The sequence below is a fragment of the Liolophura sinensis genome, chromosome 8 (assembly GCF_032854445.1).
Source record: "Liolophura sinensis isolate JHLJ2023 chromosome 8, CUHK_Ljap_v2, whole genome shotgun sequence".
Taxonomy (NCBI): domain Eukaryota; kingdom Metazoa; phylum Mollusca; class Polyplacophora; order Chitonida; family Chitonidae; genus Liolophura; species Liolophura sinensis.
In genome coordinates this window covers 13,069,256-13,080,340 of record NC_088302.1, presented here as the reverse complement: position 1 = coordinate 13,080,340, position 11,085 = coordinate 13,069,256, and positions in this window count along the sequence as shown.

Here is an 11,085-nt window from a genome sequence, read left to right as displayed (position 1 = left end):
CATTTATCCCACCAATCAAGAGAGCTGGGCTGTCTTAAGACATGACAGTCAGGCACACTTATACACTCTAAAAAGTAATCTGCTAAATTTAGGATAATAATTTGTTTTCCGAAATGATTGGCGACACTATACACCGTTAAACGCGAGAGACTTGAGATCAAACCCAGATGGGGTCATACCAAGGATCTAAAAATGGTACTTGTTACTGCCTCACTTGGCGCTCAAGACTGAGAGGCTAGAGCAAGAAAACAGGACCAGCTGAAAGGGTGTCAGTATAATGTAACTGCATGGGGTATCATTTATGGTGTATTCGGCATGATACTTCAGTGGTGGCAGCACTTTGGCAGCATGGACTTGTCCTGCCACAAGGGGTCACGTATATAAACTCACACCAAATGACTTCCTCGTAAAATAACTGGGACATTTTTAAGTACGACGTAAAAACCTAAGCATACATAGATACATAGGTTGAGTTTTTACAATGTATATACGAACCGAGTGGGCTTATAACACAGTATAGACGATATATATGGATATCCTGTTACAGATACAAGTGCATGTTATTTACAGCTTGTGAGTCATCGCGCTGAACAACAGAGAGAGTGTTGACAACCCGGCCATGTGTATATATATATATATATATATATATATATATATATATATATATATATATATATATATATATACATTTATCTTTCCTCTTGCATAAAATTGCTCACATGTTCAGCGTTCTCGTCTGGTATAAAAAAGAATTGCTATCAGGGTTATTAATGCCACTGAAATATCTCACGAAATTAGACATCTTGATATCGTAAGGGAAAAGGCGTCAATAGACCGTTTAATAGACCGTTTTTATCTTGCGCCAGTATTAGTCTCGCTCTCTAATCGTTACTTGATAGCAATTGCCTAAAGTTATCACATTCAGACCTATCCCAAACATTACTAAACTCTATAAAATCCATATCATCAGAAGGTTCGTCAGTACATTTACTGCACCTAAACAAACTACATTCGGTAGTGCACATTTTGCACTGCCCATTTGTCCTCCCCTACATCGGCTGTTTCCAATTCTAAGCCATGTTTTTTGGCACAAATCCAATAGAAGTCTACCACTGACTGACAGTGGCGACTGAGTATTCCTTTTACGGAACATAACAAGGATATATTATTATTCATTCCGATCACATCTGTGCAGAGACAGTCTCTCAGGAACGTGAATGATGTCATTTCCGGTAGCTGTGCTTTTCAGATTGCTTCTGGATCTGACTTCAAACTGTGAGCCTTTCTTACCGTGTAAAAAGCAGCTGACACTTGAGATAAAGGGGGGCGATCTTCTTTTATTTTCTTTCTGTACAATTGTCAAATGGCCTCTTTCACCCAAATCAGATGCGATGTGGCCCTTTTTTAGGGATTCAGTTTCATGGATCCAGTAAATTGAAGGCGTTTGGACGTTTGGTTTATACGAGGGCTAAAGCGACAATTTGTCAAGTTTAGCATCTCCCGGCTGTTCAATAATTCAAACTATGTACCTCGTGATCGATTTCGCCTTCATGATACAGCCCAAAGATCTAGATACCTTTCACTTTATTGACCGTGAAGGAAACTCTTAAAAGAAATTGAAATCGAAAGATGTCTTGGATTCCAGGGCTTTTTTTCCAGCATTTTGATGCAAGGTTTCTGTTAAAGAGCATCTTGTGGTTTAAGGAAACTATTTATTCCTACTTGCATATTTGAAACAAAGGTAAAAAGTACAAAGATTTCGTGCAAAAATAAGATTACTTTCGAACTGAAAGTAATCAAAAATATAAGACTGGCCTGCTGGAAAACCGGTATTATTAATAACTAACTACAGTAACTATAGTTAATAACGTTGTGGTGATCATATTCAACAGAGTGAATTTTTTGTACCTAAAGAAAAGATCATATATATGCAAACAGTAATAAATATATAAGTTTTCCAGTATTTTCTTACAATTTCCATTCTAAGGAAAACGTAGAATTTATCATAACTTCCAATCTTACAACTGGCAATAATATCCAAAACATATTTACACGTATACGCTGAGGCTTTTTACTTATATTGTTTTGCAAGTGTTTGAACCTCAGTACTATTGTTGATCGATTTATAACATATGTTTCCAGCTGTCGAAGTATTAACGACACTATTAATCAGGTGTAATATTAGTGGTAATGACAAATTTGTTCTATTGCCATTCCAAATGCTCCTTTCGTCGAATACACATCGATATCGACAAAAATTAAAATCAACATTTTAACTGCCCAGATATCGTTTATTATCGATTGAGCTGACAATATATCGACAAAGAAACAATATATTTTCCACCGCTATCTATATACACCTGGAAGGCTATTGATCGACATTTTGACCAAATATGCATCGATCGGTCTATGACGTGACCCGATAAAATACTGACACCTATTAGCCATTATTGCCCAAAATTGACTATATCAGAGATGGAGAATGGGCGGTGTTGGGGGAGGCGTTGGCGACGGCTTGCATTATTTACGGAGTAGATATGCTTATTCTGTTATTTGTTGTCACCGGATAGGGCTATACACGTGTAGCTACGTAGGCCCAAAGTACTTTAGCTCACCTACTGGTGAACTGCACGGTGAAAGCTAACGAAACTGGGCGGGTGACTAGAATCAGACATGGATTCTTCGCTCATCGTTACAGGGCAAAAGGGCCTACCGTTCAACAGCAACGCGTTTTTCTAAATAGCTATGTCTTGCGCTGCCGTTGAAGGTATAGTTATGCCTGAAACAATACATGCAAAATCAGTCTCATTTAAGCTTATCTATCGACAGCAATACTGACATGTAGATCTGCAGAAACCTCTTCTCCCCAGCCCCTCCATAAATCACTTCCTCTTTAGTTGTATGGTTGAAATGCTGCTCTAGAATATAAAAGAATAGACACAGCATAGACAGTAATGTCCATAGACGGCACTGGGGACACGTCACCAGTGAAATACAGCCTCTGAATTGTCACTGCCAACATGGATTTGTATCTAACTAGATCTGAGAGTGAGTGAGTGAAAGTTTTAACGTCGCTTGCAACAATATTTCAGTTTTATCGTGACAATAAAACGTCAAGTAGTCGATCTACTACGGATAATTCATTTACTGGTTAGTCAAAAAGGACATCAGAAGTCATAAAACAAACACAGACGGTAGTTTAAAATCACAGCTTTCCTGCCATACCAATGGTAGAGAGAAAATAAAAAAAAGTATCCCCTTCTACAGAATTGAAAAGTTCTGCAAGAGAGCTCAGTACAGGAATCTCGTACAGGAGCAAAGTCGCCACACTCAAGCAATATGTGCTTCACTGTGAACCGTTGATCACAAGCAAAGAAATTAGGAGCGTCTTATCCTTTCAACAAATACCCATGCGTAGCACGTGTGTGACCGATACGACACCTCCTCAAAATGCAAGAGCGGAGACAATGCCGTGAAAGGGAAGGTGCTGGACCAACAAACTGATAAATATCATGCAGTTTGTTGGTTGTCTGGTCATCCCATTGAGCCTGAAACAAGCGCTTGATATAGGAGCAAATAAGTGAACGCAAGTCCGAATATGGAACGTCAGTTTGGGTAGTAACGGAATGCAGAGCCGCCTTCGCGGCTTCATCTGCAGCAGTATTCCCTGGGATACCCACATTTCGTTACCCACAAGTCGTTTAAACATCTCCCTGAAAGACAGAATGTCTGGATGTACAGGTGAACTAGCCCGAATTGCCTGGAGGCAGGAAAAGGAGTCAGAGCAGATGAGAAATCTGCTACCTCCAAGCTATGGGATGGTCCGAAGTGCGTACAAAATTGCCTTGGCTTCCGCAGTAAATACAGAACAGGAATTTGGAAACCGAGTTGAAATGGTTCTGGGCCCAAGGACAGTGGCAGAAGTCACGCCATCATCATCCTTGGAACCGTCAGTGAATATACGGTGATAAAATGGATACTTTGAACACATATTACTAAACTCCTGTTGGTATACTAGAGGGTTGGTGGAAGATTTCTTCCGGGAGGAGAGCGAGGTATCAACCCGAGGCTCAGGACATAACCACGGTGGATCTTCCTGGATGCGTATGGGGGTGATAGTATCCAGCCCAAGTCCAGCTGCTTGCACATGTCCCTGGATGCGGACACCCAGTGGAGGAACAATGGATGGTTTCTGAGGATATAAGTTTCCAAATTCCGGATGGAAGACACAATCAAAGGCTGGGTTGGATGTATTGGCTCTAAGCTTGGTGATATACTGTAAGGATAGTTTAGTTCTTCGAAGCTCCAGGGGAGGCTCGTTTGCCTCAACATACACACTCTCCACAGGAGAGGTTCGGAAAGCACCCAAGCACAACCGTAGGGCCTGGTGTTGTACAGTATTGAGTTTCTTCAATTGGGAGCGTGATGCACCTCCATAAACACTGCAGGCATAGTCTAGCTTAGAACGAATCAGTGCTCGATAGAGCTGAAGTAGGGTTTCATGATCCCCTCCCCATCGAGCACTAGAGACAACCTTCAAAATATCAAACGCCTTTAGGCATCTGGCTCTAAGATAATTTATGTGAGATTTAAATGTAAGGTGCTTATCGAAGATCACCCCGAGGAATTTTACCTTGATGGGGGACCCATGTAAAAATACCTTGGGGTCTTCATGCCTTGGGGAAGTACTTCCGACAAAAGTGTACACAGTAAGTCTTCGACTTGGAGAACTTAAATCCGTTCTCCAGTGCCCAGGCATGGATTTTGTTAAGGCAAAGCTGGAGCTGTCTCTCAATAGAGTGCATACCTTTGCCTCGACAAGAGATACCAAGATCGTCCACAAAAAGCGACGCATTCATACTAGGAGATAAAACTCTGGCAAGGCTATTAATCTTAATGCTAAAGAGAGTAACTGGTAAAATGCTGCCTTGAGGAACCCCCTGATCTTGTTCAAAGTAGTCAGATAGGGTAGCGCCAACCCGAACTTGGAAGTGTCGATGGTCTAAGAATTTACGAATAAAGTCAGGAAGCCGACCTCTAAGTCCAAATCCATGCATATTTTTTATAATGCCATATTTCCAAGTAAGGTCATATGCCTTATCCAGATCAAAAAAGACAGATACGACATGGTCACGATTAACGATACCGTTCTTAATAAAGGATTCTAGACGAACAAGGTGATCAACAGCGCTGCGATTCTTTCGAAATCCACATTAAATGTCGCTTATCAACACGTTAGTCTCCAAACACCAGACTAAGCGATCGTTAATCATCCTCTCCATAGTCTTGCATACACAACTGGTTAAGGAAATAGGACGATAGTTATTTGGATCGGTAGAATCCTTTCCGGGCTTTGGAATGGGGACAATAATAGCGTTTTGCCATGAGGCAGGAAAATTCCCGGAAATCCAAATGGCATTAAAAATTCCAAGAAGCACCCTCAAGGAAGATTCTGGAAGGTGTCATAAAAGCTGATAGTGGATATCATCTAGCCCTGGAGTTGAGTCATCGGCCTTGCTCAGGGATGCGGATAGTTCATGTATGGAAAACGTAGCATTGAAGGATTCTTCACTTGAGGATGTAAAATGAAGAGGACTTGCCTCGTTCCGTTCCTTGTTACGCTGGAACTGAGGCAAATAATTATCTGAAGACGAATGGTGCGCAAAAGAAGCGCCCATCCTATTGGCTATGTCAAATTTTTCTGTCAAAGAATTATTCCCGTCTTTAAGGTGATTGACAGTGACATTGGATCCCTTGCCTTTGATGTGTTGGATCATATTCCAGACTTTTGACATAGGAGTACGATGATTAATCTTAGAAACATAACGTTTCCAAGAGTCACGTTTGGACTGTTTGATAGTCCTATGGGCTTTAGCTCGAGTACGCCTAACATCGTCCAAATTACCGGGAGATGGTCTACAACGGCATACGCGCTCAGCACGTTTCCTGAAACTCCGAGCTCGTTTACAGTCCTCTGTGAACCACGGTTTCTGAATACGGGGAACCGCACATGATTTCGGGATACATTTGGAGGCTATATCGATTAGCTGATCCGAGAATAACTGGATAGGATCAACTGCATCAAGAAAAAGGTCATTAGTAAGTGTCTCACCACCCAGAACAGCAAAGCGGGGCCAGTCTGCTTTGTCATAATTAAAGCGTGAAAAGATACCGGCTCCTCAAGGGTAAGTATGGTGGGGAAGTGGTCGCTTCCGCACAGATCATCATGTACGCTCCAGCTGAATTCAGACCTTAGCCCTGCATCAGTCAGAGCCAAATCAAGGACCGAATAAGTGCCCTTTGTAGGATGAAGGCAAGTATGTGTGCCATCATTTAAGACGCAGGGCCTCCGTGGCTCAGTCGGTTAGCGCGCTAGCACAGCGCAGTGACCCAGAAGCCTCTCACCAATGCGGTCGCTGTGAGTTCAAGACCAGCTTATGCTGGCTTCCTCTCCGGCCGTACGTGGGAAGGTCTGCCAGCAACCTGCGGATGGTCGTGGGTTTCCGCCGGGCTCTGCCCGGTTTCCACCCACCATAATGCTGGCCCCCGTCGTATAAGTGAAATATTCTTGAGTACGGCGTAAAGCACCAATCAAAAAAAAAAAAAAAAAAAAAAAAAAATTTAAGACGCATAGAGAGTTATTAGATATAAAATCCTCCAATACGGAGCCCATCTGGTTACGTTCAGAGTAACTCCAGAGAACACTGTGGGTATTAAAGTCATCCAAAAGAAGACTCGGTTTAGGTAATTGATCATATAAATTTTGCAGCTCTTGTTGGTGAATAGATGAAGGTGGTATATAAATAGAACAGATTGTTAATACTATACCCAGTGTGATACGCACCGCCACCGCCTGCAAGTCGGTGTTCAGTGCCAGTCTGTTGTGTATTACACCCTGCCTGATCAAAAGAGAAGAACCGCCTGATGCCTTTCCATTCGTAGACATGGCAACAGCGTGATGAGATACATAACCTCGACACTGATAACTAGAATCAGTCATTAGAGTTTCCTGCAAGCTAAAAGCTATAGGATTGAGGTCTTGAGCTAACATCTGGAGCTTTGCGAGGTTACACCTCATTCCTCTACAGTTCCACTGTAAGATCTTTGTAGTAGCCATTATTAATATTTATTTCTTCTTTTTCTTTTTTCTGGACTTTTTATACATGGCTGCCCTACGCTCAGCAAAATCCTCCTGTCACAACGTTATCAACTTCCTCTGCTTTTTAACCTTGTCAACTTTAGAATCGCGTTGCAATGTACGATAATACGACCCCAGGGATGTTGAGTCAGGTACCAAGACCTCACCCTTGCCATTGGTATAGGCAGGCAAGTCTTCGGGTGCATCCATTTCCGAAAGAGATTCCTCCATATTGGATTCTCCACCAGCCCTAGACATATCAGATTGCTGAGAGCTTCCCTGAGAATCAAGACAATCTGCTATATCTCTAGTGTCTAACTGTGACATTGTAGACGGGTCAGGGCTGAGCGTGCTACCCCATAAGGGCGGGCTCTTACCAAGTGCACCTTTGGAGGGCGTAACGCCACTGGATTGCGTCTCCTTAATGCAGGATGGCGTAGTATTCGAAATTTCTGACGATTTCTAGGGAGAGAGGAGGTATTCGAGATTTGACTCATGCTGACAACCCACTCCGAGCTATTTGACGTCTGAGCTGCCTCGCAAAGGCTCTGGGGCTCACCTACTACTGGCGATTGGCTTAACTTCCTGACCTTATTTGTAGCATCAATACGCTTATTTCGAATCTTTTTGCTGGAGGACATGGAGTTGGTGACAACTTGCCAATCTCCAGCTTCCTTGTTGTCAGCAGCAGAGTTATCCAAAGTCCCCTTATTTTGTTGACTGGAAGGAACAGACTCGCCAGAAACCCCAATTTCCATATCATCCCCATGTCCCTCACTGTAATTACCATCATCATCTCCTCGACCTTCATTCTCATCTTTATTGTCACCTTCAACTTCATAATCATTACTATCTTTATCATCAGCATCATCATTATCATTGCAATCTTTATCGTCATTATCGCCATTGTCATTTTCATCGCTCAACGGGCAGTCCTTTTGAAAGTGGCCTGCCTGTTTACACTTGAGGCATTTATCCTTTAAAGGACAGTCGGTCTTGAAATGTTTTGTGCTATCACAGATGTGACAGGCACGGACCTGACCTCTGTACCACAAAGGAATTCTAAAATTCCCAACCTGAATTGATTGTGGAATGATCTCGGTCACACCACTCATGTAAACATGGCGCATAACATTCTCAAGTGACCTATCAAAAAGGTAATGTTCCCGGCTGACGTGACATCAAACCTCGAATAGTGTCATCGGGCACCTCGATCGGACATCGAGATCTAACCAGGAGCCTTTGCTTCTCCACATCATATATTGGACAATCTACTCCTCTGAATGTGAAGCCGCAAGCCAACAGCTGTTCCTTCACAGTTTGCGTAGCCACTGTAACATTCCAGACATCTCTAGAGACATTGATTAGTCCCTTAAGACATTAGGTCCACTCCCCATTAACTCCTTTAGCCGTTTATATACATCAACTGGTTGTACACCACCCTGTATTACAAGCTTAAGGCTTAAGGGTCTATTTACTCGCCCTGTCCATAACATTGTGGGCCAGGGCGAGAACTACTGCCCTAAAGAGAGGACCACAACTATGCGTTTTGAACAGTGTGGATGCTGAGTGCAAAATAGAAACGGTATTACAAAGTGGAAACGCACTAAACTATGTACAGGCTATTTACAGAGAGGCTAGTGAATACGTCCTGCCGCTAAGAGCTACAGAACGTAATGTCACACCACGCTCAGACTGGGTGACCACTAAACAAAAGCTGAGAGCACAAAGGCTAGTTCCACGGCCAACCAGGGACTACAACTAGATCTGAAGTAACAAACTGTCTTTTTTTTCTCTCGCCTCACTGAACCAATAAATCGACAGAATTTCCCTATAATACCAAAGGTTCTTAAAACCTCTATATTTTGCAATGAGTATGCTACTTTGTTGGTCGAAAAGAAGTTATGTAATGACCTGGACCACACAACATTGCATCGCGGCGAAATATTTATAGTGTTACAGCGTATCTGATGTTCTTTTGTAAAGAAATACAGTATTGGGATACAGAACTTCAAATGTTTTTTAAAATAGACCCAGATACTTCTGTGGTCTTCCAGTGATCTTTTCCGTTTTAATATAGCATGTTTCTGCAGATATAGTGACTTATACATCCAAGAGTCATCTACATATCATCAACAACCAAGTAAAGTTTAATTGTTGTCATATCGAAAGGAGCAGTCCAAGGCTAACAATAATGAATGAAGTAATACAAAATAGCATCAATATACATGAACTTCTGTGTACAGTAATCACAAATTAAATGTAGAAAGACCCGAACCATAACCTGTTCCCCATCCCAGTAAAATACGTCTATTGAAATTAAAATGGTAGGGACATGCAAACACCTGAATTTAATCACATGGTGAGCTACTTTTAGGCACATTAAATACAGTGTCGTATGTATAATTAAAGACATTTCGTTATAGATTGTCTCACAAGACCGAGCGGGTTAGCAATGTTTGATTACTGAACTCATCTACCCAGTCCTGTTTGTTACCTCCCCTGATTTAGGTGCCAAAGAGCGAACTCTGTTTGTTGGCGAAAGATGCTTCTTTCACTTAGCTTTGTCTGGGACATGCTTACTCCGTTTGGCAGATGCTTATACGGCGGGTTTTTCTTTGGTTTGACATATGCTTACTTGGTTTAGGAGATGTCTATTCGATATGGAAGATGCTCGCTTGATCTGGAAGATGCTTGTTCCGTTCAAGAGGTGTTTGTTTGCTTTATGAGATGTTTGTTCATTTTGGGAAATGCTTGTTTGACTTGGGAGATGCTTGTTCGGTTTGGCAGGTGGTTGTTTCGTTTGGGAGGTGTTTATTTCATTTGAGAGATTTCATATCCAAAAAATTTATTTCATATTTTCGTATACTTTATGTACTTTCTTAGTTCTTCGGTGGTTTGTGTGATACATCGTATTTGGGAAGTGGCCTTGCGATTATTCACCAGGAACATTCTTACTGGTCGACGGTTGGTATATGAATGTCTGTTTCGACGCATGGACACCGCATTTTTCGCCTCAGCATTATGGTGGGAAGACCACCCGCACGTTAGTGACGGAAAGATGGCCAGCATGGTTGAGCTATTCTTTGTAGATAGAGAAAATTTGATAGGCTAAAATGGATTTTTTCCAAAATATCCGTTTTAGCTTCTTTAAAGAGCAATTAATCGGTCACTATAAATTTTGTAAAACTTTTTTTATAAAAAGGGATTCTTGAACCCGTCATGACAGATTGCCCCAACAGCGTCACCAAATGCAAATAGAGTCACGCCTAATATAAAGAAGAAACTTCCTCTGGGGTCTGTTGTTTAAAAGTGTATTAAAGGTTAAGCAAGGCTTAATCTTAATACCAGTTTTGTCCTCATATAAAACTAATGGCACTTAACTCTGGCTAAAGTTAATACCTGGTTTGACTGCTAATACACTTTTGAACAACTGTGTCCTGGCCATTCAAACCACAGAAAATGGAGAACACAAGAGCTGGATGCGAGTGATAAGACATATACCATTAAAGTATATCAAACCCTAGATGATCGTGTTTGACTTCTATTCCAGGGTTGTATCATTAGAAAAACAATTACACGCACAAATAAATAATTAAATAGATGTGAAAGTTGTATAAATCTATCAGTCAGCGCAACTGAGATACATATTTAGGTTATCGACAACTTATTAACTACTCTGAAACAACATCTGTTAAATTTAACAGAAAGTCTGTTGTCTGTGTGATGCTGGAATGTATTCTGTCCTTGCAGCAGATTATTCTGTTACATAGAGCATAGAGCACAAATACTCTGTCAATTCAACATAAGGATTCTATTAGACTGACAATATATTATGTTGAATATAACACAGAATACATTCTAGCATCACCCAGCCAACAGACTTTCTGTTAAAATGAACAGAAAAGTTTTTGGAGTGTTGCATCGTGGCATACACGATTTGGATA